Source organism: Corapipo altera, unplaced genomic scaffold (genome assembly GCF_003945725.1).
Source record: "Corapipo altera isolate COAL_440 unplaced genomic scaffold, ASM394572v1 180, whole genome shotgun sequence".
NCBI classification, from domain to species: domain Eukaryota; kingdom Metazoa; phylum Chordata; class Aves; order Passeriformes; family Pipridae; genus Corapipo; species Corapipo altera.
Window position 1 is genome coordinate 6,023,105 of NW_020884915.1, and position 27,029 is coordinate 6,050,133.

Genomic DNA, 27,029 nt, shown 5'->3' on the forward strand with positions numbered 1-27,029 from the left:
CCAGGTAAGTCATTCAACCCTGTGGTTTCCTGTGTTTCTCCTGGGAAAGCCATAGCTACGAGGACCACTTTTCCAGAGCTGTGGAAACAACATTTTTTAAGGAGAGACTTAGGAAGGGAGAGATGGCTGGGCATGGTTTGGCAGAGAAAGCTGCTGGAAGTGGAAGGGATGGCTTGGCAGACATCCCACGACACATCAACCTTTCCCCTGTGTTAGTTAAACTGCATTGGGGTTTTACAGCCAGAGGTTCTCCAGGTGATGCTGGAGGAGGGAGGACATCACAGGCTGCTCTGCCAGTCCTGTTGTTTTGTCAGGGTGAAACACATCCTCTTTTTTGACTCAGTGCAACCAGCTCTGCTGGAGCTGCTCTGCACCTCGCAGGGTTTGCATGCCTCACAACGAGGTTTTGGGTAAAATGTATTCATTTCCTTCTGCAAATATGCTCATGAATGCATGATAAGTTTTCTTCAGCTGCCTTTCCCCATCAGGACTGAAAAGGTTTGGGTTTGGTTTTTTCCCCCCCCCGGAGCAGTAAATCAACAGGATATGATTAAAGACTTTAAGAAGCTCCTTCATTTTCCAGTTCAAAATTTAATGTACTGAAACATCTCCATCTATCTGGCAGCTGAATCACACATTTTGTATTTCCCTTCTCCTTCATGGAGTGGGACAGAAGACCAAAGACATCACATTCAAAGACTTTTAATGTTGCTGAATGTATATATCAGCCAAAGATGTCTGTGGTTGTTCCCCTTCCCTCTTTCAGAGGAAGGTCTTTTCCATAACATAGCTCTAGACCTGTATTTTTCCATTCACTGGTTGCTACCATTGTTCTCCTTTTGTTTCCAAAAAGAAAAAAAAAAAAAAAGGAAAAAAACCAGATGGCTTTAGTGCTGTTTACCCCAGGAAACATTTTGAGCATTCAGTAATAAAACTGGGAGGAAATCCTTCACTTCCTTTATGCCTCCTAGCAAGTAACCACATCAATATGAAGTGAGGATGTTTTTGGGTACTAACCCAATGTCAGCGATCAAAACACAGCCATAAATACTTTCAAGATGCAGTCTTGAGTCAGGCTGGTGGATGAGGAAAAGCCACTTCTGTTTTGGAAAGGAATTCTTTCCTTCTGCAACCACTTTCTAAATTGCATTGACATTTAGCAATTAACATACAAAAGCCTTTGTATCCGCAGGATCATTTTTCATGTCAATAAACACATTCCTTTGCTTTTCGGTGCAATGTTTAATAATTCCCATTTCCTATAGGGGAAGAGCATGCTTGTACTTCATTTGTATTACACAAATTACATGGAAGAAACAAAGCCATATCTGATCACAATTATTAAATTAAGAACATTTGCATAATTTTTTCCCCCCCCTAATCCAGTTTGGTGTTGGTAAACAGTGTGTTATCTAGGTTTAGCAAAGCATTTGGTTTCTAGCCAGACTTTTGCTTTCCCCTTGTCCTTTTTGAAGTTCTCTTGGCAGGCAAGATCTGCTTCTCCTAAGCTATCTGTCATCACACAAAGTGGATTCCAGCCTCAGACAATAAACGAGTTGCTATTCTGGATTCATGGGCTGAACTGTCATTAAGTCACTGCCTGCCTGCTCTGGGGTTTCAGGATGTGTCTCTGGTCCAGCCTGAGGCTCTGCTCTCAGAGCTTTTCTGGGGCTCTTTATAAACTGCAGCAGGTGAAGTGGGAAGCTCAGTGGTGCTCCCTGTGTGTGTGGGGCAGGGGGTGTGAGGGACAGCTTTGCTGTGTGTAGGGATGGCTGCTTGGCACTGCTGAAAGGGAAAAAGGACTGCCTGGTCTCCACGGGGGCCCCTCGGGTTTCCAAGTCTGACTGACACGATGACAGGACTGAAGAGAGGAAAGAAATAAAAATGGAGAATTAATTGATTTTTTTTTTTACCCACCCTGCCTGGAAGGGGGTGTATGTGTTGACAGAAGTGATCCTTCAAGAGTGTGAAGATCTGTTCCTACAGCACAGGAGATATTAGAAATACCTGAAATATCCATGAAGTTTGCATGCCTGGCAAAGTGGAGCCCTGGTCCCTGGTTTGCTCTGGAGGTGCCACGACACTTGTGCTGTGCCTCTGCACCCCATGAGCAGCTGGTGGTGGCACAGTGCAGGTTAATCAGTGAGTGTTGGTGTCTGCTGAGCCTCTTAGCTGGGACCTGCAGAGGCACAGAGAGTGTTGATGGGCACCTCCAGCCACCTTTATTTCCTTCCAGGTGGCTTACTTGGGATGATGGAGGGGTTGTGGATTTGGTGGTTGACATATAAAGGCTGGGGCTGTGTCAGGCTGCTGTTGGTTACTTTCTGGGCAATTACTTTTAAGAGCTTTTGGTGGCTCTGTGGGAAAGGCTGGGGACTTCTTTTGCATCCCCAGTGCCACCTGCTTTGGGGTTGCCTGATTTCATTCCCCAGCAACCATCTTCCCCTTTGGTAAAGTCCCTCTTTCCCCTCCCCAGCTCCACTGTTGGTTATTCATTTTCAGTATTATTTCTTTCTTTACAAGGGAGGGAATTCAATAGCAATGTCTCCCAGTCTTGAGCGACAGAGGTTTTTGTAAGGAATGAAAAGACACTTTTGACAGTAACATTGATGATCACCCTATAAACAGCAGCACTTCCCTCTGGTGCTCCAGGAAGTCCTGTCAGATCCCAGCCTGGAAACCTTTTCCTTTAAAAGCTGGTTATTTAGTTGCTGGTGCATTTTCCTAACTGGAAGTTAAGAAGTTTGTGTGAAAGGGGAGGTCCTACATTTGTGGAGTCCAGCTCAGCTGCCTTTAAAGGCAGCAGGCTCACATTGGTTTGAGTGGAGTCTGGACTGACCCTGAGTAAACGGGATCATCAAACCCAGGTTTCACCCCCCCTTTTAATCAAACATGAGGCAAAACTGAAGCCTTTGTTTATTTGCTGGATTGGTGCCTGACTGTTGGTGGGGTCCCAGAGACAGAGAGCCAGGCACTTAACTTGAAAATGACTTTACTGCAATAATGTCATTAGGTTTTATTGACCAAGCATTTCCACAAGTGGTGAAAGGGGATTATTGGGAGATTAGGATGAATGTGCATTATGTCACTTTTGAATCATATCCTGTACGTGGGGAAGATGTGAGCCCTGACTAAGCAACCCACCAGACAGAGGGGGTTTGTCTGCAGTAGCTGTGCTACTGCCTGCACGGGAGCCCAGGGCTGCCGGCACGAAAGATTTTAGTGGGAAACTACAAATATTAGGGGAAACTACAATATTTGGGGAAATGCTTTCAATGTATCTAAACCAAGAGGTATGGGATTTTATTTCTGCCTGTGTTACACATCCCTGAGCTCTCTGTGGTCAATGGACAGTCATTAGACAAAGCTGCATTGCTTTGCAATTTACTTATTGCTGTGACTTAACTACCAACAGAATAATATTTTCCCTCATATGTAACTTATAATTTTTTGGATGTGCGTTCTGCTCCTGTCATGGATTAAAGTTCCAGAGAGGTGTTCCACTGCTCTCCAGGCACTTACAGCCTTCACATGGCTGTTGAGCACAGCCAGATGCAAAGTGTTAGCACAGTTGTTTGCAAAAGCCTTTTCTCTTGCTTCAACACTCAGCTTGCAAATGAAATACAAGATCCCTGTGACATCAATAAAACATGCTGTCAGCAAGATGTGTGAGCTACCTGAAGGCTGAATTCCATTCAGGTGGCAGTGGGGTACACTGTCTGCATTTTTTTCCCTCAAGAATCAGTTTCTGTGATTGATTGCATTTGTGTTTCATCACGATTCTGTGACTCTGTGTTACATGGATCTCGTTTCCATTTCTGGCATTTATATAAGGCTTATGAAAGTGAATAATATTAAACTGGGAGGTTTAGGAGAATGGTTTTCAGGCAAAAGTAATAAGACTGTAAAAGATTTCTTGTGTTTCTTAATATTCAGCTGGGCTTGGGTGTTTAGGTCATAATACTCTGCATTGGAGGCTATTCTGGAACGCGTTGCTCATAGGAGGCATTTGGTACATGTCTCTGAATATACCAAAATGTTCCTCATCAAAACCACCTAAATGACTTTTCCCACATTTTTGTGACTTCTATTGTGCTGAATATGCCCAACTTCAGTGATTCTTACACACAGGAATTCCTGGTATGATCGTGGCAAGACCTGTGCCCTAATCCTCCAAGACCAGTGAAAGGACCAGTGTGAGAATCCAAGGATGAGCTCAGGGGCAGAGCAGAGAGCTGCAGAGCAATAGCCTTGCAGTAGGCAATGCTAGGTTTTTTGTTTCAGCACAATTTCTCATTCAGTACCAGAAGTGATTCTCTTCAGTGTTGTGTTCTCCTCTTCATTTATAGCTGGTAAAGCAGAGGCACATACCTCACACTGACTTCTTTTGGGGAGAGGAGTACAACTGAAAGTCAAGTCCCCTTTATCCAGATACTTAGAATATGGATTAAATGTCATGCTTCAGATAGTGTAGATAGAGCTAAGGGTCAGTAAAATGACTGGCTTTCTCCTCTCAGGTCATGATTAATAAATAGCATTGTGTTCCTGTTTCTCCTGCACTAAATCTCCTCCTGAAGACCAGCAGTGATGCTCTCCCCGTGCCCACACAAACTGTCCCCAGGCACTGTGGCAGGGGAGGGCTCAGCCCATGTTTCCTGCCCAGGTCTTTTGCTCTGTTGTGGCCACTGGGCTTGGGTGAGGGCACTGTTTGTGTTTGGGTCACGAGGGCACCCATTGCCAAGCACTTTGTGCAGCCTAATCCATGTTTGTGGTATGAAGTCACACATCTCCCAAAGTGACATTTCATCTAATCCACTTCTGGCTTTAAACAGATTATCAATTTCTGTCACCAAGCTCCTGTTTTCAGAGAAATAAAAAAAGAACTGTAGAGGAGTTTGCTGCTAAGATTTCTCTCTGTGTGTACTGAGGATTTATTTATTAGATTTCTAACCATAAACAGTTTAATGTTTTTGAATTACTGCTCAGTCTCATTTAGTTTGGTTGTGACCTTGAGCCATACATTTCCAGGGCTCTTGCTAATGGACCTTTTAAATGATGACAATGACATACACCAGGCTCTTTGATAGGGGAACCGTTGCTACATTGCATATTACTTTAATGTTATTCTACAAAATAACCATTATAATATTGTTATTATTTTTTAACTCCAGTTTTATTTTGTCACACCAACATTACAACAATCTACATCTAAAATATCTCCTCATTTGTGCAAAGCACATTTCTCTGCCAGGGGTAATGAAATGACCAAGCAGTGACCCTCATTTTTATGTTTCTCCTACTGTGAAGAGGAATTGAAGATGAAATGTAGAAGCTAATAGCTGTGCAGCCCCAGTGAATCCAGCAAATCTAAAGAGCCCAGCCGTGGGATACATTTAAATATTAAAGCAGTTTTTATGTGCTCTAAACAATATTTGATGCAGCTCTCAGTATGCTTTAATCTGGCTAAATGGTTATTGTGTTATGTGTCCTAGCTGTAAAGCTGTCGAGCTCTTTTGTGGTCAGGATACTTCTCCCCACTGCAATTTGGATTGGACGTCGATAAACATAAAGGACCATTCTCCAAAATGTGCCCTGAACAAGTTAATCCTGCGTGGAGCAGGGTGCTTACAAAACATCCACATTTATTTAATGCTTTCTTCCTGATGTGCACTGTGACAATTGCTTACAGGGTGGGGAAGGTGCTGGTTTTTGGAGGGGAAAAAGGAAAAGGAACTCGACAGTTCAGTCTTGTAGGGAGAGTGGCACCTGGAAAGGTTCTTGGTGCCTTACCTCTGGCTGGCTACAGCTGGAGTTGTGTGTCTGCATGTTTGAAATATCCTCTGTCTTAATTGCCCACCCTGGCTGGACTGTTTGCTTTGGAAAGGAAAATGCCTGCTGGAAGTTGGCTGCTTCAGCTGATGGAGCAGCTCCAGGCAGAGGTGTCAGAGCAGAAGAAGTTGTTTGCGTGTGTCAGGACTGTGACTGAATTTCCTGCAGGTCTGTGTCTTTCATGGGGGTTATTCAAGGCTTCAAAAGGCATGGATGGAGTTTTTCTTGGGTTTGCAGTCTTCCTGACTGAACTCAGGTTTTGTTATTTTCCTGAGGGGCAGTAGAAATTTCTTGCCTCCTTTTTACCTGATGTGTACAAATCCTTTTGCCATTGCTTTGCATACCAAATGTGGTTGAAACTGGCTAGTGACCTCAAAAGTGAAAAGGATGCATTTAAAGCCTTATTATTTCATATTACTTTGGAAAAACAGGCTAAATATGGAGAAAATGCACATCCTGCTTTTTTTCTTTTTGATTATTCTAATAGAAACCCCACCACCATTTCACTTACCCTTCCTCCTACCCCTGAAGGGAAAAATCCAACACCCAGTGCAGTGTGGTTGTGGCAGTAATAAGAGGAGCATTTAGTAACCTCTGGGAACAAGGTTTCTGAATTATCCCGAAGTCTTGAAATTACTTCAGCAATCTCCTTTAAATCCCAAGTGGGCAGTGATCCATATTGTAAACCCTTCACACATAATTTGACACAATTAACAAATTCTGCTTCAGAGACCATCTTGTGACTTGTGCTGACAGTGTTTCCTAGAGAGGAGCTCTGGGCTCTCTGGGTCTGGGAGGAGGTAAATGAATCAGGCCTGGGGGAAAGCTGATACTGTCCAGCTTACCCTGGGCCAGGATGATGTTGATTAAAAAAGTCTAGTTTATCCACCGTCAAAGGAAATGTTTCCCTGTTTATGTTCCAGAAATAAAGCAGAGCATTGCACACAACCCCAGTGCAGGTCTTTTCTGGACTCTGAGTTGCTTCTGGTCTAACCTGTTTTCCTTAAACAAAGTGATTTTCCGATTCCTGTAGCTGACCTTCCCCTGGCCAAGTCGAATGATCTTTGTCAGTCTGACTCTTTTATGATCTTGCTAATGAACTTTCCATTTTATGCTTCTTGTCTGATTAGCAATGCCAGAGATTTAACCAAGCAGAGATAATTCATTAGTCTGAGGCATAGCTCTGAGGGCACGGTGTCAGACCCTCCCTTCCTGCTCCCTGCACTCCATTAGTTACTCTCTGCTCGGAGATCTCCTCCATTAGTTTCTGAGGGAAAAGGCAGAAGCCTTCTCCTACTGCATATTCTTTATGTATTGGTCATTCTTGACTCATTGACAGTGAAATTCATAGGGTTGTTTTGGAAACTCTTAACCAGCCATTCGTTGTTAAAATCCATATTAAAGTTCATGCAGATCAGTGGAAACAGAAAAAAGCCCGTGTAGATTCTGACTTGCAGTGCATAAAAATAAGTGATTAATTGCAGTTTGTGGATGCAGCTATGTTTATTTATGCTACAGTTCCTTTTTTTTTTTTTTATGTTTTAATTTGCTGCCCTTGAAATTCAGAAATGAAGTGTTCAATCTGTTAGTGAGTAAGTGCTGAAATCAGTGTATTGTAAAGAAGGGTAGAGATTTCTGTGAGAGTGACTCTGTGTGTGACTCAAGTGTGTCGGTTTGATCTTGAGCTTCTTGTCTGCTGATCCCAGGGGGGCTTGTTTCGTTTCTAGAGGTGCTTTGTGGGATTGGGAAGTCCATGCTCCATGGAATGATGCACGTGCATGCTGCTGCAACATCTGCACTGGGTTAGTGGGCTGTCAGGACTTTGACCATCACTTGGCCACATTTTTTAGGGGGTTGTACTAATTCCACATTAGAATCCTGGCTCTGACAAATAGGGAAGCTGTTGAGTAGGCAGCAGCTGGTCTGAGGGGGATTCACCTCACAGAAGGATAACTCTCCCTCCCTTCAGGGGTCAGGTGGGTTCTTAGGGTGACACTGGCTCCAGCAGGGAGAAGAGCTGGGGGAAAGGAGGAGGGACTCACTGACAGAACAGCCACGTGCAGGAAGAGTGGGAGCATTGTCAGGGACACACCTTGGAGCAGTGTGGGAAAGACCTGCAGACTACTGTTATTTGAATGGTGTGGCTCATACCATCTGTATAAACTCACATGGATCATGTCACCTTGCCAGGCTAAAGCCATGTTTTACTCTGCTCACGAGAAGTGTCCCTGCTACTGCAGAGTGGTTGGTGCCACTCTGAAAAGATCAGCTCAGGCTTCTGGGAGATGTGGGAAAGAGATTCAGGGCCGGAATTTTCTTCCTTTTGGAAACAGAAGCAGAAGTGGACTTTGTACCAAATCTACCAGATAGGCTGGAATAAGAGCAAGTGAAACCTTTCAGGGATAAGGATACACATGGGCATGGGAGCCCTCTATGTCAGAACCTGCAACAACAACCAGGTGAGATTTTTTGGCAGAAAAATGTCTAAGAGAGTTTGGCTGCTTTGGTACCTTTTTTTTGGACCTTTTTATTTGCTTTTGCCCAATTTCAGAGTCACTGCAAATCGGGTATATTCACTAGATTCACTCAAGCAGTACCAGATTGTGCCAATGATGTTTTTAAAGTTATTTCCTCATAAGCAGTGGGTGAAAACCTGTATTCCTTGTGTACCCACAACTACCAGAAATAATAGTAATCATTAATCTGTCAGTGACAGATTGGACAAAGAGACTTGGGATATTCTGCACAGAGTACCATGTATTTAGTAGCTCCATGAAAATCATACGTTTTGCAGCATGGACACTATAAAAATTGTCTCTTGGTGCTGGCTTTAGTTCCTGTGTACGACATGCAGGTGCCAGCAGGACGTGCCAGACAGTGCACATTGGGATCTCTGTGATTATTTCCCCACTGCCTAACACGTGCCCTTCTCACTCATACTGCTGTTGCCACAGAGGGTAGGCAGGATCTAATTAAAGACAAGGAGAGATGGATCTGCATATGTTGCTTGTGTTTGGGGACTGTCTGGCTCAGAGGAGTAATAATTGGCTGCAGGGCCTTTCACCTCTATGGCATGGCTTTGAATGTAGATCAGCTTAGTGACTTTTAATGCCATTACCATGTGACAGCTGTTTTACGTGTGAAATTAGCTGGTAGTTTGAGTGCTCTTTCTACAGGAAGCCAATATCAATAATTACCACATCAAATGGTGCTATTAGCACCCTTTAAAAATATATATAATTTGAAGTTAAATGAAGATGCTTCAAATATACATATTGCCATGTGTTGTAGCAACACTGAAATCATAATATATCCACTTGTCTCCATAGTTAAGTGTATGTATAAAAATACATCCTGTAGGTAAATACCTGGAATACAGTAAGATTTGGCAGTAGCATCTAATTGGAGGACTCTAAGATCTTTCTGCATCTGTGGTCCCGTTATTACACTGGGCATGTAAGTCCATAATGCATTTAAAGTTAGACTGTGTGTAAAAATCACAGTGAAAAAGCAGCATCAACAGAAAAGGTCAAGACAGCTCAGGGGAAAGTCCTTCTTGATAAATGACTCCCATTTCCATGATGGGAGCTGTAAGGAGAGATATCTCTTACTAGGCCAGCTGATACAGCTGAATGGAGCAGATAAGCTTTTGGATACATGGCCTCTTGTTTTTAATGTGCCAGTCCCAGACTGGAGCAGCAGCCCAGCTCTTGCTAAAAACTTTTGCACTTTGCCAGCTGTAACCGGTTTGTCTGAAGAGGGATGGTACATGTCCTCCTGATTTATACCCTCCCTGCTGGTGGCTGTGCTCTCAGAGGTAGACATTTACAGGATAAAGTTTTGCTGCTTGTTCTGTGAGGGAAAAAAACAACCCCATGAGAGACACCAGGGAAATGTGCTGTGGGTGAAGGCTGACCTCAAATTCTTTGTCCTCTGCTGCATTTTGGAGTTCTGTTTTCCATTGCAGCCCCACCAGCAGCAGTAACACAGCTGTGAACTGTTGCCTCATTCTCCCACCTGAGTGGGAAGATAAAGATACAGCTGGGAATGTTGGCTAAAATGCATTTGTGCTCATGAAAGTTAAAACCTTCTGTGGAAAAGTGGTTTTTTTAAAGAGCACTTTTTGTGGCGTGTTCCTCCTGGACCACAGAGACAAACATCTCCAGCAGAAGAACCTGTGGTTTTGCAGGTCAGTGGTGGGATGGGAAACCTGAGTCTGTGTTACTGCTGTGCCTTGGTATCACAGTTGTGGGAAGAACAACAGGTCCAACAGAAAAGGCTTGCTGAGAAAGACACTGTCTCACCCCAGTCTGAGGGATGAAAAGGAATATCTGACAACTTGACATTTTTCATAATAAGGAATTCTTTTCTCCCAGCAGCTCCTTTTCAGGGTGATGAAGGGAAATGTTCTCAGCATGACTGTTCCTTGTTTATGATCTCTAGATTTTCTACTTGGTTGATTCTGTAGGTTTGCATTCAATCCCTTCCTCCTCAAAAATCACGTAATACCTATATACTCATACACTATTATGGTAACTTGTTCTCCTCAGGGTGAAAATTATTAAACCCCCCATAATTCTGCAGTCACCCATGATACATGAAGCCCCTCCTATTAGGTAATGAAGCCATTATTCACTAACAGATTAAACATGCAAGTCTGGGAAGGTCTTTTATACACAGATAAGGTGTTATCTGTTCGGGAAGAGAGCCTCCAGGCTATCACAAAAGAGCACAATTCACATGATGTGAAGGGTGTTCCTGAGATCCTGTGAAGACAGGGTAGTAGAGGATATCTTTCTTTACAATGACACGAAGGGTGGCTTCTCAGCCCAGTTTCTTGGGGGTCATCATAGAGTGTTTTTAGAATAAGTTAAAGATACACCCATCGTGAGTCTCAGAGTTCATGGCCCTTTCTGGATGACCTCCTCAAGCCTGTCCAGACTGCTCTTCTGTGACAGATTCATGCCTGGGCAAGTGCAGGAATGGATCTCTAAGAAAGGAAGTGGAAATGTTGCCTAACACAGGATTACACAGCGATACGAAACACTGGGAATCTTTGGTTAGCCCTGTGCACTTCCTGCTGCTCCCAGCCCTGGGCTGTGGTGCACCTGAGCCTTTCATCCTTTAAAAGGTTGTTGACAGCGGCCCCAAAAGAGAGGCAGGCAGGGTGTGTAGCAGGCTGAGAAATGCTGAGCTGTAGTACTGACCTGGGCTTCAAAAAGTCTGGTTTTACAGGTGAAGTCCTCGATGTGGGGGTCATAAATAGAGTGGTGTTGGTCACTTATCAACAAGGAGTGGAAGCAGTGTCTCGTGCATGGGAAAATTTAGTGAGAGGGATGGGGAGAAGGGATGTGTGTTACTTGCACAGATACACCCTGTCTCAGTGGGATGGAGGACTTTTTCTTTGCTGTGTCACGAAAGCAGCAGCCTGTCCTGCTCCAGGTGTGTTTTATACCTTCATCACAGGCCTCTTTCTGTGTGAAAAGCAATTCCCTCACAAATGGCCCTTCATTGAGCTGCAGGGTCACATCAGAAACAATCATCAGTGTATTGCTGATGTGGCCAACATACCTTGTGAACCCTTTGGCCCCAGCAGTCAGCAGGATTTCTTTATGTGAGCACTAATATGAAAAGCATTAGCATTAATAAAAGAGCTCTCGACCTGGTTGGTGTAAGGGGTCAGCAGAAGTTTAGAGACACCTTTGCCCAACATTCCTATCATGCCTGGCAGTTTGACTCTCATCTTGTTTTTTGTAGGCTCTGATTAATAATATAATTTTCAAATTCTTCTACAATCTATCAGTACAGCAGGAATCCAGCAAAACTGGAAGCCACCCTAACTGCACGACATCACCCATCTGGGGAAGGGTCTGTCTGCTCACAGCCACTCATTTATGGTGTCAAGTCATTACCCTGCTGGAAAACAAGGAAGGGACTAGAGCAGATGAGGATTTCAAGATTTTCTTTCTTCTTCTTCTTTTTTTTTTTTGTTTTTTTTTTTTGAGAAACCTTACCCTCATGCTTCTCTTGACCTGGTTAAGAATCTCCTCCTTAGATGGGACAGCAGTTTCCCAACATCTCTTGATCCAATACTCTCATCTCAGAGGATGCAATGATAGATATTGGAGGTCCTGAACAGTCCTAGTCATTACAAAGAGTATTTAAAGGATGCCAATAAATGGTGGAAGCAGAAGCTCTTGTGAAGGGTAGAAGCCCTTTTTATTAATGACTTTTTCTTTAAAATTATAAGTAGCTTTTAAAAAATATGACTGTAAACATCAACCTGATTTTTCCTTAAATCTAGTTTGCAGCTGGATCAAAGAACAAACAGATATTACATAGAGGTGGGCAGTACAGCATCCTGAATTGTATATAGAGCAATAGTGCACATTAACTACAGAACTGGAATTGCAGGATGTTTTATTTCGAAGCCCCAGAAACATTCAGGTGCCACCTGAGTGCCAGAGCTGTTCCCTGTGCTCAGGGGGGTTGCAAAGGGGGCTGTCTCACACCCAGGGCTGGGAGCTAAAGGCTGGGTGGTCCCTCAGGCTTCTCTCAGCTTACTGTGCAGGGGAGAGGGCTGGAAATCTTTCCAGGTGACTGGCAAACTGCTTTCAGCTGCAGAATGAGCCACCTGTGACTATAAAAAAATGTGGGTAAACATAGTTTGGAGTCTTGCACGTGTTTGAGACTCCTGATTCTGGTCTGTACAGCAGCAACTGGGCTGTTGCAGAAACTGTGAGGTTTCTGCCACCGGGTTTATTCCTGCTCCAGCTTTGATTCTCTGTAACTGTTTTGTCAGCCTTACAGAAGTGGTGGGATGAATATAGGTGGGAACAATGACTGTGGCAGTCCCAAGACAATAGTATCTTTTTGTTTCCAGCCTGGAGTGCTCTCTTAGCTGTCTGGCATCTCACAGAGCTGGTTATGTTTCAGAGAGAAAAAAAAAGAAGAGTAGATGCTTGGCTGAGCTGTGGAGCTAAAAGTTCACTGCAAAACAAATGGTATTTCATGTCTGACTTTTGGTAGGAGATGTTTACTTACTGCAGGAAGGTGATTGTATCAGCCAGAGTGGATTTTCAGTGCTCTGAACAGCATGCTTTACTTTGATGGGGATAATTTATTTCATTAGGTGTCTCTGTTGTTTTTTCTTGCCCAGTTGAACTGTTTCATTCAGCATTTAGGGCAGCCACATCCCAGCTTGGTTGAAGATACGGGGCAATAGAGAGAGATGGTGGTTCCTGATCACACATCAGTCCTGTGATGGGGTCGATAGTGTCTGTGTCTGGCTTGGAGTCCAGATTCTCCTGTGGGATGAGTGTGGGACTGCCACATGCACCTTCATCATCTCAAACTCTGCCCCTGCACTCAGCCCACAGGAGCTTCAGCCCTCCCAGGGTCACACAGAGCGGGCTGGAAAGGCTGAGGGTCCAAGGTGGGAGTGCAGAAGTGGCAGGGACTGGGGCTCTTTGGTCCTTGTTGCCCACGGCGTCATCCGATCTCACCTCAGAGGAAGAGAAGAGGCTGTCTGGAGAGAGGTGTGCAGTATTTCACACTCCTTTTTGGGTAAACATTAGCTTCTGTGGGAGTTGCTTTATTTCTGGATTTGTTATGCTTGGTTTGTCTTGCTGGTTTTAAATATTTGTACAAGTGACTAGAGCTATGCAAACTGTGCCTGAAGGAAACGTGAAACAGAGGATAAGAGTTAACTGGAGGTACCAAAATTGGTCAGTATCCCACCTAAAAATATCACAAGGGAATCTGAAGAAATGTGGTAGAAGAGCAAGGAGGTATTTCCATTCTTTTGACCTGTGGAAGTGGATGTCCAGGGAATGTATTTGTCTGACAGAGAGGCTAGTGGTGAGGAGTTCTGTCTAAATAGGTTTATAACTTACAATACCTTCAAAAATAGTAATTTATTTGTGTTTAGACATACCAGTAGGCAAGGAGACCTCCTGTGAAGTTACTATTCAGACATGCTGGCTTCTGCTGCAAATTTATTGTCAATACTTACCTTGTTTTTTAAAATTTTTTAGATTTATCAAACACGTGGCAACACTTGATAGCTGTGCAAATATGTTCAGTATGGCCTCTGTCCCATAACCCACCACGTGAGCAGCACCATGAATGCTCTTTGCCATCACATGAGACAGTGAAGTTTAAAATTGTAGTGGATGAGTTTGGGCAGTGTTGCAGGGTTTAAAAATACCTAAGCTTGGGGCACATCACCTTACCAAACACACAGCTTGCTGTCTTACATATCAAGTGACAGGATTACATTTACAAGTGTGATAACTCCACGTGGAAACAAGTGGATGCCTTTTAAATGAATTGATTCCTTCCTGGCAGCTGCTGTAGTGGAAGACAATGAATATTAAGAAAAATGGAAAACTGCCAAATGGTAAACCCTGAAAACCAGAGATATCTTGATATGCAGAGAATAGTGGTGGTGATGAATATCTGCATAGAACACAAGTACACTGGGGGCTGCCTGTACTAAAAAAATCCTTTATTATTGCTGCTGCCTTAACTGCTGGTTAAAAACAACTCAGCTGACAGTATTAATGGCATAAACCCATTAGAGTGAGACAGAAATGAGGGAATAGGTTTCCTCTAATGGCATTGCTCTGTAGACAAGCACCTGAAAATCATTTTTAGCTTGTTTGCTGAATGGGGAGGATGAAGAGACCACTTTGATGTGATGTTAATAAGATCTAGTTGCTGAATATCATCCTCTGGAAGAAAAAGGTTTGATAGCTGAGTGCCTGTGATTCTTCAGTGTTCATGACCAGACTTGGACAATCTAAGACTTTCTATCACACAATGGGTAGCTACTTTTATAATTTTCCTCCATGCTTGTCATTCTCTAGAAAAATAGCAAATGCTGCTTTACATTTTTTCTTTTAAACATAGGAAAGAAAATAACAGTATCTTGACATTACTTTTGGGCACTGTAGAAGTGAAAGTATCTTTGCCTCATTCCCAAGTCCTTAACCCCCCAGTTCTACCATCTATAACTGTATTATGATATTAATCAGGGTTTTGTTTGCTTGGTTGTCTCCAGACTGTTCAGTGACTATGTGGAATACAAGTGAGCTGAAATCTCATTCGTAATTGGAAATACGTCCTTTTGTTTCATGAAAGTTTAAAGGAAATAAAGTTACAAGAATTCTGCAGAGGGAAGGACAGACTTAAGAGCTTGATGTCCCCTTAGAGCAGCATGTGACTCTCTCAACTCCAACGGGAACCTCAATTCATGCACCAAACTCCCCAAAGAATTCACATTTTGTAAACTGCTGCAGACATTTCTGGGAGCAGCAGAAAACCGTAGCTGGCAAAAATCAAAGCCTGCCAAAACTTGCTGCATATGAAGGCAAGATGTTTTCCATTTCTGCTCTTGCAAAGCAGAATGTCTCCTTCAGCCTCTCTGTCTCTGCAGATGAGTTGAGCTTTATTCACTAACATACGTGCAAATTTTCCTCCTAGGAAAACATGCAGGTTTTGGAAGACAGCACCCGGCAGAAAGGACTCTGTTTTTTTGGCTCTCCTTTCCAAACGAATTTGTAAGCATGAGAAAAAGAATTGCCTTCAGGAGGTTTAAAAATAGTTCTCATAGCTGGAATTTTTTGTGTCATATTTCTACATAAGCTTATCCACTTTTACTCTCCTGTTAAAAACTGCAATGGGAGAGATAGAGCAGAAGCAGCAAGTGTTATCTGATAACTATTTAATGTGATAGCATTACTATCTAACAGGGTTTGAAAATGGTTCCTGGGAAAAATCTTAATTTTTAAAGCTTCGTGTCCTGGCAAACAGCTTGCTGGAGATTAGCACTGTAGTTATGATTAGAGTACAATCTGCATTATTCCACAATTTTCCCTTTCATATGGCACATTATGCTAATCACACTGTATTCCATTTTTCAATAAAAGGTCAACAGTGCACTGTTTGTGCAGAATGTGCAATTTAAACTTCATGTCTGTCATTAGAGATAATCTAGGTTTGCTGTATCAAGTGAGGTTGTCATAGAAACTAGACCTGAGATCTCTGTTTACAGCCTTTGGAGAATAAACACTTTGCATTTATTTCACTGAAAAATAGGCGAACAATTAAATAAGGTTTGAAAACAAAACCATAATGGCCCAGAGAGAGATGTCATTCATCAAAAATCAATATATGTTATGCAGCTGGTAAACTCCAAGCATTCAAGCAGTTGACTGACAGCAATAGTGAAATATTTCCCGGGGGTGGGGTAAGGGAGTAACTGATAGTGTATCCTAATGCCTGGAGCAGAATTAATTTAAATTTGCTAATAAATTTTGTCCCAGGAATTACAATACTGAAGAATATTTGTTTAAATTTTCTCTTTGTGTCAGGTAAGGCTCTTTCGTGTTGTCTCTTTGGACGTTTTTAGTAGCACTGGGAGATATTTTAGTTTGTATTTTTCTGTAACATCCTGTGTCTTTCCCATCGTAGCTGAACTTTGTGGATTATGACAAGGTTTGCAGACATCCTAAAAATATCTCTGATGTCTGCAGCTTCATTAGTGAGCAAAAGGGCTACAGCTTCAAGCCTAGCAGTGAGGTTTGTCTACCAAGTTCTTAGATACAAAGGTGCACCTGGAACAGGTCATCTGCTGCTAGCTTTGGAGAAGAAAGTGGAAAACAAAATTTAACCAAATCCTGAAACGGAACAGAAACCAGGAAAATTCCCAGCTAAGGCAGGCTGAACGAAAAGATTTTGATATTTGGCTTCTGTGTCAAAGTAAGGATTTTGCTCCCAGCAGACTGGGCAACGGAATTCTTCCAAGCAGGAGGTATCCAAGCTCTGCTTCCTAGGGGGCAAAACAGGATAGCAAAACTTGTTGTTTTCTGCTGGTGGAGGCTCTGTTTCTGTTTCTGCTGTGCACAGCTCTGCTTGCTACAATGCATTTCTTTCACGTTTTCCAGCAATGAATGTGATCTGTTAGTCCCCAAGGGTTGTCCCTGATATCTCATTTTCCTAGGAAATAGTAGCTGTCCTAGGGACAGCTCTGCTGAGGGCTGTCTGCATTGTGTTGTGCCACTGATGAGTTTGGTCTTCCAGGTCTACATGGAGCCCCATTTTCAAACCCTAAAAGAGCAACTACAATACTATGATATCCTCATATTTGTAAGCCTTCAAGTCCTTGTTTTTTTGGTGGATGTTTAAACCAATACAAAAAAATGCTTGGGTAGTTCTGCAAATGTGGTTTTTCCACCTTTCCAGAGCAGAAAATCTTCCCATGCATGATGTGTTTGCTCAGCACCATGCACTTCCCTTCTAATTAACTGCTCTATTTGTAATTCTTGACCTCAGCTGCAGCAGTAACATGGTAGGTCTGTGAATCAAGTCCTGGCTTGTTGAACTGCCATTCAGACAATTTTTATGATACGATATAAAGCAATACAGCATTAGCAGGAAGATAGACCTTGAAAAGCACTTTCTGTTCTACCTGTGCTAATGTTGAGACTCCCAGCCCTGCCTTTGGCTGACTGGCATTGCACTGGTTGAAATGCTGAGAAACCCATTAACCGTAATAAGTTGTTTATCCTGGTCTTAAGCTTCCCTCAGAACTGTTCCTGCCACTGTGCTGCATTAGCGCAGGGGCCCCAGGTCTGCAGACACCTTCAAACAGAGCAGCTAAAGCAACGACCAGGGCTCAGAGACAGCATCTACACTTGGCTGAGCAGCCTCAAAGGCTTGGGAAAGCCCCGGGGACATCTGCCAGCGTGTCTGCAGGCTCGGAGCTCAGGCTGTGTCAGTGAGCAGTGTGCCTGTGTGCCCGGGTGGGAGAGTGATGGGATCTGCCTGCCCTTTGGGCTGTGACAGGTTTTCAGGCTCTGTTTGTAACGCTCTAAGTTCAGCTATCACAAAAGCTTAGGCTGGTGGGCACATCACATATCTGAGCTGGGAAAACGTTTGCCTGAACAGAACTGCCCTGCAGACCCAGAGGAACCATCCTCTGTTTCAGCCTGGTTTCATCCCACACCCCGTTTGCTCCCCTGCTGCCTCCAGGAGCAGTGTCTCATCTCTGGCTTTGGTTTTGGTTGTAAGGGCTGTGTTTCCCTGTGCCAGTGAGTGCAGCCCCGTTGGAAGGTGGTGAGGGAGACACTGTTGGGGATGTACCCAGGCTGTCCTTGATGGCCGTGAGCTGGGCTCAGGAGGAGGGGGATCTTCACACTGTTCCAGGCTTCCCTCCTGGTCTGCATGGAGAAGCAGAGCTGGGCAGCAGCAGGCAGGGCTGGAGGTGCAGGGATCAGGACAGGGATCCCCCTGGAGAACATCCCTGAGTGCAGGAGCCTCAGCAGCACCCGCACAGACACCCATGAGAGTCACGGCTGTGGCCGTGATGGGCTGATGACAAAGCTTAATTACCCTGGGCGCTCAAATCTTCCCAAAAGACTGTGATGCCTGCGAAGATGGGATGATTATAGCGGCTCCTCTGCCAGGAGCCAAGGTTAATCTGCAGAGATCAGATGCTTGCACGTGGTGATGTGTTATTTGTCACGTTTGTCACGCCCGTTTCCCTGTGACCTCCTCTCCCTTTGTTTGGCTTTGACTCCACTGTGTGTGCCGGGGAAGGGGCAGCTTTCTCCGAGCCCATGTGGCACCTGCCCCTGCCTCCACTCCTGGGTGCTACAGGAATAATAATTAAAAAAATCCCATAGTGCCTACTGGCTATTTTCCCCAATTCTTTGGCTTTTTGGTTGCTCACGGATATTAAAAAAAATTAGGTTTGGATCCTGTTTTACAATATTTTTGAGAAGGAGCCGACTTCATATGGCACATGCTGAAGCTGATTTTGAAGGGATCTAAAAGAAGAAAGTAAAACGGCAGTTGCAGATTATGACTAGAATTTACTGGGAAAACTTAGTTCAGATTTTTTTTTTTTCAATGAGAAAAAGTGGCTCTACAAATTCTGTTTTGGAAGGACTGGAGTAAAATGTTACAGCTTACTGCTGCCTGCCTCAAACTCAAAGGTTTTAGTTTTAATTTCTCATTGTCTCTGTTTTTTTTATTTTCAGTTTTAGATAAATAAAAAAAAAAATCCATGGGGACAGTTTTGATCTGTCAGTAGGGTTATTTTCTGAGATGAAATAATTTAGGGCAGTCAGTGTTTGGAAAACTGGCACCTATGAACTGAGTAGACAACAGAGAGCTCATATGTGACTCCAGAGCTCAGCAGTTAAATGGTTTCATTCCCAGCTTGGGCCAGCAGATTTTGTACAGCCACTGCAGGGAGAAAGCTGTGGGGGAGGAGAGGGCAGAGGCTGGTGCTAATGTTTTTAATTTCTCATTTACTATCAGGCAGCACCATATGGAGCAGAATGGAGCATATAGAGGAAAGAGGGATGGATGCCATTTTTCCCTTGAGCTTCTTGTCAGGAGACAAGGAAAGTGAATTCTCTGCAGGTAGCTTGAGCCTTGCCAGAAAAGTGGTTTTAATGATTTCTGATGGTGGTGAGGACATTTTTTAATCAAATGTGTGGGCTTTTGGATTTATTTTTTTTTTCTTCGTAGGATTGATTTATGCCTCTCTAATATTTTCATAATGTCAGTGCATTATTTTCTTGCTGCATTTGGAAGCATGCTAGGCACTTGTCACAATCAAATATTATTTATTTGGAGACTCAGTAGGATTCCCAAGCATCTGAATGCCTCTGAAAGAAACACCGCTGCTCTGACTGATTGTGCAGTGGCACTTCTCCTCCCAGCTGTGCCTCATAATCTCCAACTGCCAGCAGACCTGTGGTGAACAGAGACTTTCCCCCGCTCTACTGCTTCTCCTCTGACATCTCCTCTGACATCTCTTCCTCCCTCAGGTTGCATTTGTTTCCAATGACTGCTGAAAGGCAAAAGCTTTGCACTGGCTCTAAAGCCCAGGGCTTGGGAATGGGGCCGGGGGGGAGGGAGAGGAACCTGCCAGAAAAGTGGTGCCCTTGATGATCCTGTGTTGTAACCTGTGTGCAGAGAGAGCCTATGGGGCTCTGAGCTGCCCTGTAGCACTAAGAAGGCACAAAAGGTGTGGGTATGAGTAAGGGCTTGGGACACACTTTTCAATAAAGCACCTGCTGAGGGCAGCCCTGGAGCTGTGACATCCTGAACCCGAAGCTGTGCCTGGTCTGTGTGACCCAGGCTGCCTTGTGGCAGCAGGGAGGCTCCCAGCAAAAAGCCCCTCTAATCCCTGGGTGAGGAGACCAAAACCTGTGTGTGTTTGTGTGCAGGTTTGGACACACAGTGCTCATCCAGCTCTCCAGTGCCCTTGCCAGCAGGTCGCCTCTGGAGCCCCAGGGAGCAGATAAATCTCTTGGCACAGCTCCCTCAGCTCTCCTCCAGCCTCATGCACCCTCAGCTCAGCATGCTGCAAAGTTCAATGATTTAAAAAGCATTATTTGCCAGCTTCCCCCTTTAATAGGGATTAGTGTATCTTCTATCTATTCCTTGAGCTGAGGTCATTGCTTCATAGCTGCAGGGCTACAACCTCGTGACTCCATCTCTTAATTGTGTTTTAGGACAGCTTTCCTTATCCATAATGGATTTGCAGTGCAGTCAGAAATGAAAAGTGATGTTCATAAAAATATTGGGTTGAGGGCAGCACAAAAAACCCCCTCAACCCTCTCTCCTGTGTCTGACTTACATCTCCACTGACAAAAGATATGCATGCACATGTCAAAAATATCCTCACCATGGTTTTTGAGAGAGAAAGGCGCTTGATGTCCTACTATTGATCTTCCTTTATAAGTTTTACCTTCTATAATTCATTCTCAAAGGCCTCACTGTATTCTTTCCAAAGGTAAATAGGCATTTAAGGCAGATAATTGTGTGCTGGGGGTCTTGGCTATCCTGGGTATTTAGGTTCTTTGAGTAGCAGCAGATATTTGAAAAAGCCTTTTAGTGGAGAGGATGGTTAAGTGCTTGGTTGGTCTCAAGCTTCTGTTTCCCCCATGCAGCCTCAAAAACCCAAAAGAAATGTTGATAATCCTCAGTGAGACATGGTGGAGGAGTGTCTGGTGCTATCACAGGTATGGGCTGGGGGAAATTAGTACCAGAAAATCCAGGAAAAAGCCTGGTGTGTGGGTATGGCACCTTCCTGGCTGGTCTTGCAAGACTTCAGGCAAGACACAGTTCTTCTCCTCCACTGTGTGATTGGGACTCTCTCCTGCAGGGTCTGGCACCTGCCTTGGTCATGGCATTTGAGACTTTTCTGACTGCCTACTCTGCTTGATTCAGGTTCAGGGAGGGCACAGAGGGCCCATGTTTTGCAGCCCTGGTCATGGCTCACTGTCCTGAAGTGGGCAGTAGATTTTAGGCTTGGATCTTAAACACACAGAAAGCTTCTGTCAGTCTACATCTGTGCATATTTCTTAGCTCTCCCTGGTGGCTTCACATTCTCCTCTTCATGTTTATGCATTACATCCTGGAGTGGGTATTAAGGAACTTGTTTTCCTTGCTGAAGAGAATCATGTACAGGAAAACTGTCTCCTGATCAAAGCCAAAGACTCGGATTCAGGGTTTCTGACTTGCCCTTCCCTTTGAGTTGACTATTCAGTACCTCATTTTTTTAATACTCTCGCTGCAAGACAGTCACAGAGCCTGAGTTAAAGCAGCGTGGCAGGTTGTGGTGGTTCACAGGGACAACCCACTCAGGTAACACCCACCAGGATACCTGATGTGCATGCTTTGGAAGGTGAGCAGTCCTGAACTGAATCACTGAATGTTTGCCAATGCAAATTCCTTAAATGTGCCGGCAAGAGTTTAGCGTGCACACTCCAACTCTCAAACTTCCAAATTTGTGCAGAAGAGAGGCTCACTTGGACTCATTGCTAATAAGCAAGAGGTGCTTGCCTCCCTCGTCCAGCTGGCAGCCTTCCCAGCTGGTGCATCCAAGTCCCCGGGCAGCAGTGTCAGATCATGTCACCCCAGGGAAGGGACCTGTGCTGCGCACAGCGCTCACGGCGCCAGGGGGGGAGGTGGGAATGAAGCTCTCAAGGAACCGACTGCAGGGAGGTGCGTGACCTTGAACTGAAAGGGTCTTTATCCTATTTCTTATCTGAACCTTGCTGGATCAGGACCAGCTGAAAATGATTTTCCTCTGCTGGTTGCTCAATGGCCCGTGTGAAATGGAACCGGCAGATTTGGCTGCAGCGTTGCCAAGTCTTCAGGCTCCCTGTGAGCAACACAATCCTGGCCCCTGCCGTGCAGAGCCTCTCTTACTACAGCGTGAGGCACTGCTTAGTTTCTGTGATATTTTTGGGGGAGGAAGGCGCTTTTCTACCCCACACAATGACTCACAGCCGAGAGAAACACAAAGCCACAAGCTCATGCACTAAGTTTAGTCTGCTGTTTTGCTTGCTGTGTGTGTCTCATGAGACCGCTTTCACACGAGCTGTGCTCACATTTGTCCTTCATTAAAACAGCACTGGGGGTTTGCACAATGTGAGGGTGTGCCAGCTGACGTTAGGAATGGGCTGCAGGAGCTGGAATCATCACACCTAAACATAGGTGCTCACATGAGGTGGGTCTCTGCTTCTTGTCATCATTTATGCTTTGAATCCTGGTGTGGTGGAAGGTGCCCATGGCCATGGTACAGGAGGTGGAACTAGATGATCTTTAAGGTCCCTTCCAGCCCAAAACATCCTGTGATTCTATGATGGTGTGATTTGAGAGGGTCTCCTGATTTGGGCCCTGTAGAGGGACATTTGTGTCTCCATTGTCAGTGGGGAGAGAGAAGGGTGGTGACCAACGCTCCTGGAGTGCTGATGCTGAAGTTGCACTCAGTGACCTTGACTTGAGCTCCCTAGTTAAAGGGAAGCTCTTCTCTGTCATTTCAGCCATAGGGGCTCAGAGGGGACATCACAGAGGTGGCTGTACCTCACATGGTACCAGGGGTTCTACTGCAGAAACCTGTGGCTCTGTTGGTACTTCCAAGGGGACTTGGACAAGGTGTTGGCTCCCGTGCTGGTCTGGGGATAGGCTCTTCGAGATCAGCTGGAATCTCTCAGCCTTTTGCATTCTTGAGACCCAAGCTCAGTTCCTGGAGATGATTCATATGAGCTTGTTGCTGTGCCTCAGCAGTGGTTAAATCCCAGTCTGCCTCCAGCAGCTGTGAGCAGAGGGGTGGCTGCTGACTCCGGTAGCTCAACATTTGCTTGGGGTGACTGGCTCACTTAGATTTCTCCAGAAGTGACTTCACTGTAAAGAGCTGGATAATTCTGTGTTTCAGGCTTACAGTTTACTGGTGACTTTTCAATGTATTTTACAAAGAGAATATAAAGGACTGTGGTATCATTAATGGGATACACATGCAGCACCTCATCACGGCAGCACGGAATGGAAAGCTTCAGTTCAGCCACTGGATCCCACCAGAATCCAGACACAGGGAAAGTGTGGTATTGAGATAAGAATCTGAATGTTGTGCCAGTGCTGTTTTACTGCAGTGCTTTCCATATTTAATGTGGCTAAATGAGGCTGTTTCTTTAGGAGTGCCTCTGCAGGAAAGATGCTTCCTGTGTGCCTAGCAACTGCCCAGCTCTGCTTGGGTAAGGTCTGAACAGGTAATTCTAAAAAAGAAAGTATTTTTTTGAGGCAGCAGGTGCTTTCTACAAGGTATGAAGAATTCTCTTGGAAATGTGGCTCATCTTGGGCATTGCCAGGGAGCTCTGTATTATTCAAGTCTGGCTCTCCGGTCTGAGCCTTGGTTGGTTCAGTCATGTCTAGAATTCCCCGTTCAGTGGATGTTTACTCTAATATAAAGTGATTTGGCATCTCATTTCCAATTCTCTCTCCAGTGGTACTGTCTGTCATATTCCCTTGAGACGTTTACCTGACCTCTAGACTGATCCAACATCTTCTTTCAGAGGTGAGCCCTTGCTGCATTTCACGAGGGATCAAGCAGGGCAGCACTCTTCCAGTATTTATTGCAGCTAAGATGTGATTTGATCAAAGGTTTTATCCCACGGTGTGAAAACACTGCTTTTATGCTCCTACCCCAGGAGCACTGCTTGCTCCCTGCCCTTGGGCTTTCAAAGTGACAGTGGAGATAAAATACCTGCAGGAGGCAAAACCTACTGAAGCAGCAGAGAGAGCAACAGGTAATGAGAGGGGAAGCATATTTGCTTTGCAAGGTCTTGAAAAATCATTGGATGCCTGAAGAGGTGGCTGAGGTGCTGAAAGGTCCAGAAGGGTGAGCAGTGAAGTCCAGCCCCACGGAGGCTCTCAGTGAAGCCTTTCATTACCCCCTCTCATTGACACCTTCCTCCTCTTCCTCTGCCCAAGGCAGCTGACACAAAGCAGGCTGAAGGGACAGCGTTTTTCCACAGATGCTGCTGTGCTGACTGCTTAATTTAGCAGCTGCTTTGGCAATTCCTCAGTGCCCAAAGCTGTTGAAAGAAACCTCAGTGCCGTGAGGGGGAAAAAATAAACAAGTCAAAGGCTTCATTAGGGAACGAGCCCGTCAGTGGTGGCTGGGGTTGAGAGATGAAGCCCTTTGCTTTCCTGGGGCTTCGGAGCAAGTTCTCCTGTCTTGTATCCTTTGCATTTGCCTCACCTTGGAGTTGTTGCTGGTGACCCTGGTGTGGCTGCCACACAGGCATAAATTGGATGAGAGCTAATTAACTGTCAAAACCCAGGGCAGAAGACAATAAACCCCTGCTTCACCTCCTGGTGGGTTTTAGTCTTTTCTCTTTGATGTGACAGCTTGTCCTCCATTCCTTTTGCAAACAACTCACCATTGCAGAGGAAATGCAATACAGCAAGGCCATCACTTATCACCAGTGACAGCAAATAAACATGAAAAATAGGCTTTGAAATACTAAAGGACAATGATCAGAAAGGTTTCTTTTTTCATCCTAAATCATGATGTTTAGCACTCAGCTGTAGTCTTATAAGTTATTTATAAATGTCCTGGCTTGTTAGGAAATATATGTTTTTATATAAAGATAAATAATGTTTTTAATCAGATGATAAATGTACATGTTGTGCGTGGGGAGGGGGGAATGTGGAGAAACCAAGGCAGACTCAGTGTAATACCCTCAGCTTAGTGGGGAGGCACCTAACCAGGGAAAATATTGCAAAGTGACATTTTCTTCTAAGCATGTGTAGCACAAACACGTTTGTACTGCAGGAAAGCTCATAGAAATTTCTGGTGGAACAATTTTCTACCAGAAAAAGCAATTTCATCAAACTCAGAATGTCTTACTGAGAGATGTCAATCACACAGATATTTACAACTGATGAACATTCTTGTTTTGCTTTGGTAGAGGTAAAATCCTTGTTTCTGTGTTTGTTTGGATTATTCACATAAAATGTTGACATACTTTAGCAGGATTTAATTTGTTACATTTCTTTGACAGTCTCAAAAAATTTGTTTAAATGTATCAATACAGACGGGTTCAAAGCTGGATTTTTTTGGATTGTCACTTCATGAGAGATTTTAGATCCTTTTTTTTTTTTGGGTTCTGATTCAATGTAAAAACATGCCAAAATGTCAGTTCTCATATGACACAAGTTCTGTTTTTCACTCAACTCCAATTATAGCATTTGAATTTTGAAAGCCAAAGAAGTGGAGAGAAACGGGAGGCAGGAACAAGGCGTGTTTAAATCACCTTTTTTTCCCCTCCTCCCACAAACACATGAATCAGCTCTGGCAAACTCAGCATTTTCCAGTGTTGTTATTGGAATTGGAATATTGGTGTATTGTTACTTCCATGCTATTGTAGGCACATTCCTTGGGGGGGGATATTCTTTGTCTGGGAAAGCTCAGTCCCTGTATTTGAAGCAGTCTGTGAACAGTTATAGGTGCATATATCCGAGGTTTAGTTTATCTTGCTCTGAGGTGAGTAGGTGTAATACCTTTGGAAGAGTACCTGACCTGTTTGTAAATGCACAGGCAAAAGAGAAGTGCAGAAAAAAACAAGTTGGAAAAAAGTTTACAGTATTGCTGCAAACACTTTTGGGTTATTCCAATTGTTTTGGGGATAAGGCAGCTTAGATCAGAAAATCTCTCAAGGGGGAATGTAAGTCATGTGGAAATGAGTCTTTTAAAAATAAGTTGAACACAGATTTACTTCATACAGGATGATTTTGGTATTTGAAAATAAATTCTGTGCAGCAAAGGCATTATTCACTTAATTACATGATTTTGTCAGGTTTTACTCCAAGAAGAAAATGTCACCACTTGTCACAAACCAGCCCAAATAGGACCTTGTTTATACACTCCTTTTCCACACTACTTTGAATTACACTGTAGTAAATTTGGAGCAGCTTTACTGAGTTCACTGGAAAGTGGCATTGGTTTTACACAGTTGGAATTAAAAGAGATTTGTCCTCTTGCACTTGGATTTGTGGCTGATCTAAGACATCTTTCAGGTCAGCAGGTGTTAATGCTATTTGCTAGTCTAAACTATCAGAAATGGGACCCTACCCTAGGTAATGGCACTGGGGAAGTGATAAGGGAGAGAGAAAGATGCTTCTGGAATAGCTACCAGCATATCCCAGACTTTCCAGTGCCCACATCATCATTGTTAGTGCTGCCTAAAAGTGTGCTGGAGGAGTCATCCAGCCAATGTCCTGGTGGCAGATCTGATGTAAGGTTGGTATGGATGCAGTGCAAATCCCAAACTTCAGTGTGTGGGACTGTTTCCATCTCTTCAGCAACAGGTTTGTTACTCAGAAGTAGCAGTGGAGCTGCAGCCCATGATCAGGTCTGTTCCTGACTGTCAGGCTTGTGTGTGTTTCACCATAACAAACAAACCCTTAAGAGATGTTTGCGTATGGACATAAACCAGGTCACATCCTTCTGTGGCCTTTGGGGCTTATTATAGAAAGCCTTTGGCCACTTGACATCATGCAACCCGTTGTACTGCCCTTTCCCACCTCATTAAAGGTTCTGAGTTGCTTTTGGTTTCAGGGTTTGTTTTGCTTTCAAGGGAGGGAGGAAGAGCACAGTATTTCACTGTGGTGAAAGAAGGAGGGGGAAACTGTGCCTATACAGGTCTTGGCAGGTGACTTTGTGTGGCTTCTGCATGGTTTACAGGTGGATGGGGAGAATGAACTTGGATTGGAAAAGGTTCACAGGGTGATAAACTGCCTTGCTGGGAACCCCTTCTGAAATGAGCCCTCCAAGGTGGAACAACTTATATGGAGCATGTGCTCCCAAATGGGCAAACAATCCTGCAGCA